This window comes from Furipterus horrens, unplaced genomic scaffold (assembly GCF_987537825.1).
Source record: "Furipterus horrens unplaced genomic scaffold, mFurHor1.1.pri manual_scaffold_1, whole genome shotgun sequence".
Taxonomy (NCBI): Eukaryota; Metazoa; Chordata; class Mammalia; order Chiroptera; family Furipteridae; genus Furipterus; species Furipterus horrens.
The window spans coordinates 83,443,072-83,452,484 of NW_028327171.1; the positions used below are offsets into that span (position 1 = coordinate 83,443,072).

The 9,413-nt window shown below is 37.5% G+C and overlaps 1 non-coding gene across 1 annotated transcript; it reads left to right on the plus strand.

Annotated features, from left to right (window-relative positions):
• The first annotated feature begins 7,952 nt into the window (after window positions 1-7,952).
• LOC150021385 (U6 spliceosomal RNA) lies at window positions 7,953-8,059 on the plus strand. The gene has a single exon (XR_016513429.1). It is a non-coding gene; the product is annotated as a U6 spliceosomal RNA (small nuclear RNA).
• Window positions 8,060-9,413: the final 1,354 nt, after the last annotated feature.

Sequence of the window (9,413 nt, forward strand, 5' to 3'; positions counted from 1 at the left end):
GATAAGAGAGACTTGGCATCCAGTTCTTATGTGCTACTTAAAATTTATATAACATATAGACATGTTTCTAGCCAAGACAGAGTAACAAGTACTAGATTTACTCTTCTACTTGGGTTAGGTAAAGATTTCTTAAATACACCATAAGCACAATCTATAAAAAAAATGATAAGTTGGATTTTAAATTTAAGAATTTCTGCTTTTTAGAAATTAAAATCCTCACCCAAAGATATGTTTATTGATTTGAGAGAGGTGGGGGTGGGGAGAAAGAAACATACATGTGAGAGAGAAACTTCAATTGGTTGCCTTCCATATGCACCCCAACCAGAGATTGAACCTGCAATCTTTTGGTGTATAGGACAATGCTCCAACTAACTGAGCCACTCAGCCAGGGCAAGAACTCCTTTATATAAAACACTATTAAAAGATTGAAAAGATAAGCTATATACTGGAGAAGAATATTTGCAAATCACATATCTGTTAAGGACTTATATCCAGAATATATAAGACATAAAAATTTTAAAAAACTACTCAGCTTTCTTAAATAAGCAAAATATTTGAGACCCTGGCTGGGTAGTTGGTTAGAGCATCGTCCCAATACACCAAGGTCGCAGTTCAGTCTCTGATGAGGACACATACAAGAAGCAACCAAAAGAATGAATGCATAAATAAGTGGAATAACAAATCTCTTTCTCTCTCTCTCTTTCTCTCTCTCTCTCCCCCCTCCACCCCTCTCTCTGAAAAAAGTTGATAAAATAAAATACATATATTTGAACAAAATTAATATATATATATACTTAATGTCAAATAAGCACCTGAAAACAGTCAATATTATTAGTCATTTGGAAAATAGAAAATTGAAACCACAATGAGATACTACTACATACCTACTGAAAAGATTGCCCACACCAAGTGTTGTATGATGTGGAACAATAGAATTCTCATATAATGCTGGTGAGATATAAAATAACCACTTCAGAAAACAGTTTGACACTTTCTTAACAAGTTCAACATATACTTACCCTATGGCCCAGCCATTCTTTCTCTAAATAAATCAAAGCATACATCCCCATAAAGACCAATGGTGTGTATTCCATCAACAGATGAATGCATAAACAGATTATGGCACCTCCATATACTAAAATACTACTCAGTAATAATTAAGGTGAATGAACCTCCAAATAAGTGAGCAGAGTGAGAGGTCAGACAAAAGATTTATTCTGTGTGATTCCATGTCTACAAATATCTAGAAAATGCAAATTAATCTATAGTGACAGAAAGTAGGTAAGTGATTGTCTGGGGCAGAATAGGAGGGTTATGGGAAGAAGAAAGAGAAAGGTCTTACTAAGTAGCATGAGTGTATATACGTGTCAAAATTTATCAAATTGGTAAACTTTAGTTATGCATATTTAACTACAAATAAAAAATATTATCAAATTGTATACTTTATGACATGTTTATTATATGTCAATTACACCTTGATAAAGCTGTTTTAAAATGGTGTTTTTAAATAAAATAATGTTATAAAACATCATTATGCAAAAATATTTTATCCCACCAATATTATTTTTTAAGAATAGATTTCTATAAGGAAATTTACAGGTAAAATAGTAATAATAGTTTTAATGTACTTGAGACACAAACTACTTTCAAGAAAATTTGAACAAAGTTTTACTTTTTTTAAATTCAAGGGCATGTTTACTTTATTTTATTTTTACGTTATTGTTTCTGCTACTACAGTTGTCCCAGTTTTTCCTCCTTTGCCCCCTCCACCGGTCCACCCCCTGCGGCAAACTCCACACCGTTGTCTGTGTCCATGGGTCCTTCTTATATTTTCTTTGTCCAATCGCTTCACCTTCTTGCAACCAGCCCCGACCTGGCCGCCCCCCCCTTCCTACAGCTGTCAGTCTGTTCCTTGTTTCTATCACACATCACTCTCCCCAAACTCTGAGAATTTTTAAAAATATTTGCAAATTTGGGTGTTAAACAGGCTTTTATTTTTATTGACATTTCTGTTACTATGGATGCCATATTTTAAAGAAAATCTTGACAGACTAGGGAGTGTAATGAAGGCATTCGGGATGCTGGGCTGTGTAACTCAGACTCCGTGAGAAAGGGTGGTGGGCAGCACAGCGCGGCCGCCTGAGGAAACCCCTGGGACCAGAGTGGCGGAGAAAGGCCTCCTCTAGAGCTGCAGTGACATCACTTAGGAGGGGCCTCGGCCACAGAGTGCTCCAGGGAAAGAACAAGACAACGTTCCATGTGGAAGGAGCTCTTCCAAAACGGAGGCTACAGCTCAGGAAGGGAAAGGACCTTTTTTTGTGGTGGGGGAGAAAGGCCAGGATAACAGCATCAGCTAACAGTGCTTCACCACGATGCCGCAGGCCGCCTTCTAGCTCTGGCAGTCAGCCAGGTGGGGGCTGGAAGACCCGGCAGCCCCACTGCAGAGGGTGTGCCTGTGTCTCGAGTAGGAATTTGGATGAGAGAGCCTTGGATCATTTGATCTTTTATTTTTCCAATTACAGATATAGTTGTCTTGCATCACTGTATGGGTTTCAGGTACACACCATAGAGGTTTCACTTACATATACTGTGAAGTGATTACCACAATAAGTTTAGTTAACATCTGTCATCTCATATAGATACAATAAAAAGAAATTGATTGGTCGAGAGAGAGAGCGAGAGAGAGAATGTTTTTTCTCTTTGTAATGAGAACTCAGGATTTACTCTAACAGTTTTCATACGTATCATACATAAGTGGTAACTATAGTCATCATGTGCATATTACATACCTAGTACTTATTTATCAGATGATCTTTAAAAGCCCTATGATTTGTTTCTCTCATTTCCTGTCCTTAATATGTGTTTGTTTATTTGTTTTCCTATTTGTCCCTGCACTTTCTGGAAATGGTGACTTGTCATTATCTTTCTATGTTTGCAAAGTGAGGGGTGAGAAATAAAGCCACTTGTTTATTAGAATGTAGTGGACAGCCTTTAAACACAGGTGATAGATGTATTTCAGAGATGAGAAAAGAGATTCCTGGGAAAGTCCTTGGTTGGCTCCTTAATCATGTTAAAATGGTTCATGACCAGTACAACGTTATTACCCCTTAATTAATGGTTAACCAGTGCCCATCCCAAGTGTAAAATCTGAACAAATAGACACAATAGTCATTATAAAGTTGTCATTTGTTTGCACTTATCCCTCCACCAAAACATTTGAAGGCAATTTACACAATAACAATGAAAACAAGAGCTGTGAAGAAAGATGTGTGTGCACCAAACACTGAGGAGGGAGAAAAAGGGAGATAAGAAGAATTTGAAACAATGTTTTCATTAAAGTTTGAAAACCAGCTAGATGGGTGTTTGATGTCATGCTAAAAAGTTTTGATTTAATTCTGTAAATAATAAGGAGCCTGCCAAGGTCTTCAAGCTAGAGAGTGACACAATGTTTTGTTTTCTTTTGTTTTTTACAAGTCATCTGCTGGCCAGTGATGTGTAAATTTTGTTTACTATTGGTTTTCCTTGCTGGAATGGGAGTTCCTAAACAATAAGGGTTTTATCTACATTGCTCACTGTGGTATCCTCAGCACAGGGCAGGCAGTCAAAACATCTTTGTTGAATGAACAGGTGGATCCTTGCATTAAGTAAGGCGACTCAGAGATCATGGGCCAAGGTAAGGTGTGGCCACACTCTGGTGTTTAAGTCACTTAACAGCTGCTGGGCACACATGAAAGCGTGAGCTGGGGCAAAAAGGGTGGGTAAGGTAAAAGGGTTTCTTATTGCACTACTGTTTTGTGTTTGCTTATTTTTTGTTGAGCTACATCTGACATATAACATTCTATTCATTTCAGGTGTCCAACATAATGATTCAATATTTGTACATATTGTGAAATGACCACCACAATATGTCTTCCATCACCATATAGAGTTAAAATTTTTTCCTATGATAAGAACTTTTAAAATCAATTCTCTTAGCAACTTTCAAATATGCAGTATAGCATTATTAATCATAGTTACCATGCTGTACATTACATCCCCGGGACTTACGTGTTTTATAAATGGAAGTTTGTACCTTTTGATGGTCCTCACCCATTCCATCCCACTCCATCCCTTCCTTACCCTCCAGCTTTTGGCAACCACCAATCCATTCTCTTGATCTATGAGCTTTTTTAAAAAGACTCCATGTATAAATGAGATCATACAGTATTTGTCTTTCTCTATCTGACTCATCTCATGTAGCATAATGCCCTCAAGGTTCATCCTTTCTGTTGCAAATGGAAAGATTTCATTCATCTTTATGGTTGAATAATATTCCTTTGTGTATGTACATCCTTTTATCCATTCATCCATTGATGGACACTTTGGCTATTGTAAATAATGCTTCAGTGGACATGGGAGTGCACATATGTTTTCAAGTTAGTGTTTTATTTCCTTTAGATAAATATCCAGAAATATTGGTGGATCATATTGTAGTTCTATTTTTAACTTTTTGAAACCCTCAATAATGTTTCCATAGTGGCTGCTCCAATTTATGTTTCCCCTAACTGTGCACAAGGGTTCCCATTCACAATTTTTTTTTCCGTCACATCTTCATATGTGCAGATGGGGAAGAAGTCTGCTCAGCCAATTAGTATGATTACTGGCTCCAAATTATAGCAGGAATTAGCCAAAACAGAAATATATAATCCAAGGTTAGAATAGGTGGTTAAGAAATTCCCGAAACAGAGAAAATTAGAATTTTAATTCCTCCCTTCACCAATTTAAAATTTCCCATTGCACAAGTGTAAATCACCTTACTAGTGTTTTAAGCACTCTTTCTCTTTTTGTGTCCCATGAAAATAACCAATTTGTCACCTTCCCGTGCAGAGACTTTTAAACAAATTGTAATGATAAGTCATAAAAATTACCTAACATTTAATCCGTTTAATCAAACCTCTGAGAGTTTTGATAAGACATGCTGCAGCTGTCTCCTTTCTGTTTGAAAGGAATGGTAATGGTTTCTTCGTCCTTGGCCAAACACTGAAGCGTCTGTGTATGCAGCATTACCTGTCCCACTGTCAGCTCAAGTCTGCCCCCTACAGTAGAGAAACCAGAGTGCCTTGACTGTTAGGTGAACTGTATTGTTCTTAATTCTGACACTGGGCTTCTGCATTATTTGAAAGTGTGTCAGATATTAATTTTATAAGTTAAAAGTGTCCATTTTAAGTGGAAAGTATTAACCAAAAATACACTTTTCATTCCAAACTATATTTATTGAGTCACTACTATGTGATATGCACCTACTAAGTTCTGGGAATGCGAAGATGATTAAGATGTGGTTCCTGTCACTAAGAGTTCATAGTCTAGGTGGGAAGACAGATATGTAAGGAAATCATTACATTATATGATAAAACCTACATGAGTTATACTATGGCACTGAAGAGAATATGAAAGGACAGAGGCATTTTTATTTGGAAAAAGAAGGAAAGAAAGAATAATGGAAGAAAGGAAAGACAGAATGAAGTATAACATACTTTAAAATGTTATAACTAGTATTAAGCCAGTTAACTCCAAATGACATCAATAAATAATTAAATTCCAATACTTTTTAAGCTCAGAAATAAAAAGTAAAATTCAAGTAATATAAAAGGAGGCCTGAGAGTTAGGATATATAGATCTGTGCTGTCCAATAGAAATATAATGTGGGATGTAGTTGTAATATTTTCTAGTAGCCACATTAAAAGCAGGGTGGGGAAAAGATAAATTAATTTTAATAATCTATTTAATTTAATTAAATATAGCCAAAATATTATCCTTTTGTTGGAATCAAGGCAAGATATAAAGGGCCTAAAATGGGGTAATGACAATGAAAATGGATGTAATCTGGTAGGTCTAAGTGACATTTTGAAGCAAAATTGGCAAAAGTTGATGATTATTTGGTTGGAGAATAATAAGAGTATAAGATGGCTTCAAACTTGACAAGGTTCTTGCTTAACAACTGGCAAATCTTACTACCATTCACTGTGATAGGGAACACAGGAGGCGGGTACATTGTGGGCAGACAGAGCAAGAAGTAATAGTTTACTTTTAAAAGAAAATTTGAGGAGCCTATGAAACCTGCAACCAGTTCTGTGTCTAAGGGTCAGCTGTGTATGTGACTGTGGTGCTCAAGACAGAGGTCTGCACGACAGGGATAGATCTGAGGATGATCAATACACACAGAGCTGGCATGGTGAGGTTGGCCAGAGAGAATCAAGAGAGTATGGAAAGTGACTGTCAGAGACCAGAGGAAAACCCTTATATAAGAGATAATGATCATATACCAAACTCCAGCCAGGAGTGATTAGAGGGTACAAGAAGACCCAGAAGAATATAGGTCATGCTGGCCAAAGAGGGGGAGGTGGTCAGCAATGTCAGATGCTGCCAGAAAATCAAGCAAAGGAAGTAAAGTGATGTTGTCCTAGAATTCCTTGGACAGTGAGGAAGTCATGGGTGACTTTGATGAGAACAGTTTGTATAGAGCATAAGAATAGGAATCGCATTGCTGCAGACTGAAAATTAAGGGAAACGTGTACTCTTCAAGTCATTTTCTGTAAAAGAAAAGGTAGTTAAGGTGTTAATTATTGGATATCAAGGATAGTACCTATTGGCATAAAGGAAGGTTTTTAAGGGAGAAGAGACTTGAGCACGTTTAAAGGCTATTGGAAATGAACCATTAAGTTATGCACTAGATTATTTAATTGACTTGATAAGATGCTAATGATATGTTAACTGAAAGGAGCTCATGTCTGAAAAATTGTTTTTTGGGTTTTGTTTTTGTGTGTGTGTATATAGAGCTAATATTCTGGAAGGACATGTACTGAAGTATTAAACATATTTATCTCTGGGTAGGTATAATAAAAAGATTTTAAGTTTTATTCTTTTTCTGTATCTGTATTGTTTATTAGGAGTTGTTTTGTGATATTGTTTTGTGATATAAAGAAGGTAATAAGCTTGAGACTTCATTTTCAGAACGCGCCCCCCCCTTCATATACTATGATCCTGAAAATATGTGGGAAATAGACTTCCTTCTTATTTAATGAAATATATTATAAAATCCTTAATCATGATTTTTCCAAGTCCTGCTGTTCTTGAGTTCAGGGAGGGGAAGAACCTTCACAGGTGTCCTGGCTGGGGTAGGGAGGGAGTGGCTCCTGTCTCAGCCAGCCAGCCACTGGGCTGAGGGAGCTCCATGCAGCTGTGTCCTCTTCCCACAGATGCGCCATCTCTCCCAAACCCTTTCTATAATAGGGGCCAGGGCCGAGGAGCAGACTGTCCCCAAATCTGAACTCGGTTGGAAAGACTGAAAAGTGCCCAGAGGAAAGCTAGGGAAACAACTGCTCTCCCCACAACTACAGCATAACACAGCCCTTGATGTCAGGCCAGGCCCCATCCTCCCCCTCGGTGATGGCAAGTAACAGGCCACCATCACCATGTAAAAGCTTCCTTTTACATGGGTCAGAAACATAAAACTGTGTATAAAGGCCACAAGATGAATGAAGATATTCAAGTCAAAGATCAGTATTTTACTTTTCCTTTACTGTTTCCCTCTTTTTACCTTCTTTCTACTGTCTATGTCAAAGTTACTTTGTGTCTTACCTAATCTATCAATTATAGTATTAGTTATAAGCAGCAGATTTGGAAGATATTCTTCTTTACTATATGGAGACTAGCTGCCGTTGGGCATTTGAAAATCCAAGACAGAGGCGAAGAATAAATCAGGAGAGTATTAGAGAATTCTAGAGTCTTTCCTTCCAGGCGATGGGGCAGTGGGGTTGGATAGTGATAGAATATGGCCTCAATGGGCTAATTAACCTGGTTGTGTAATTATTTCACAGTGTACATATGCCAAATAATTGTTTGATACAATTTAAATATATACAGCTTTATTTGTCAATTATATCTTAATAAAGCTGAAACAATAAAAAAAACAAGTGCTCACTTTAGCAGTACATATAGTAAAATTGGAAAAACATATAGAAGATTAGCATGGTCCCTGCACAAGAATGACACAAAAATTCATGAAGCATTCCCTATTTTATAAATAATTCATGGGGTGTAATATACAACATAGTGACTATAGTTAAGAATACTGTATGGTATAGTTGAACACAGCTAAGAGAGTAGATTGTAGAGGTTCTCATTATAAGAAAAAAATAGTAACTGTGTGGTGATGGGTGTTAACTAGCCTTATTGTAGTGATCATTTCAAAATATACACAAATATCAAATCATTATGTTGTACTAATGAAACTAATATAATGTTATATGTCAATTATATTTCAATAAAAATAATTAATAAGTAAATATTAAAGAATATGGCCTCATAAAGTTATAACCAAGAGCATGAAGCAGATCTCAGAGAATCAGTCTCCACCCATGGTAACCTGCCCCCATCCCTGCTTTTCTCACACTGCTCATTTCCACACCCATCACCCACGTACTAAGTCAGGACCCACTGGTAAGGGGAAATGAGGCCCCGCCTCAGGTTAGGAGCATATCAGAATGGACTTGGCTCTGGCTCTAACTCTGTCACCAGAGCTGCGAGGTCCTGAACTTTTCTAAACATCTGTTTCCTCAGCCAGCAAGCAAAGAGAATAGGTCCCACCTTAGAGCGGTGAGGAGTGTTTTAGGTAATGCATTAAAGACTTCAGTTTAATACTTGATGTGTTAATGACTATTGTCATTAAGTGCAGATCATTAGCCATACTTCCATAATTACTTCTAATAAGGAAGTATGCTTAGAGTTGCACTAATGACATTTATTAAGATTTTTGTGATACTGATGTGGAAGAAGGGTTGGTAAAGATGTGTGGGTGGCTCTTTCAATACTTTTCTTTATGTTTTCAAGAATTACTTTATTCTAGTTAAATGCCTTTTATTCTTCTTATTCCAATAAAAGAGCAACAAAGCAGATCAAACACTCAACTAAGATGCCAGAAGCGGTTGGAGCAGGACAAGAGTCTTCTGGGGGAGCAGCTGCCCCACTTCCCCATCACTAAGCACCTGCAGAGAAGCTTTCACAGCTTCCACCCCTAACCATAGTATACTGCACTCAAAACACACAGTAGTGCCTCCCCTCCACACCCCCACTCTTATTAGGGTTTTCTGGACCCAAGGGTAGGTAGGACAACGACCATGTCCAGCTTGAAGCAGCTAGAGGAGCTTGAGACCTTCGCCCATTGTCCTTTACAAGATTACAAAGGGTCCTAATATTTGAGAGGGGGGGGATAGTTAATTTTTATGAACCAGGGGTATGGACTTGGGGGGGAATGCTGGGGGAGGGGGGTGCTGGGTGGAGGGGAACAGGGGGGAGAAAATTGGAACTGTTGTAACAATATAATCAATAAAAAACATTATAAAAAAAAAAACAACACACACACAGTAGTGCCCTTA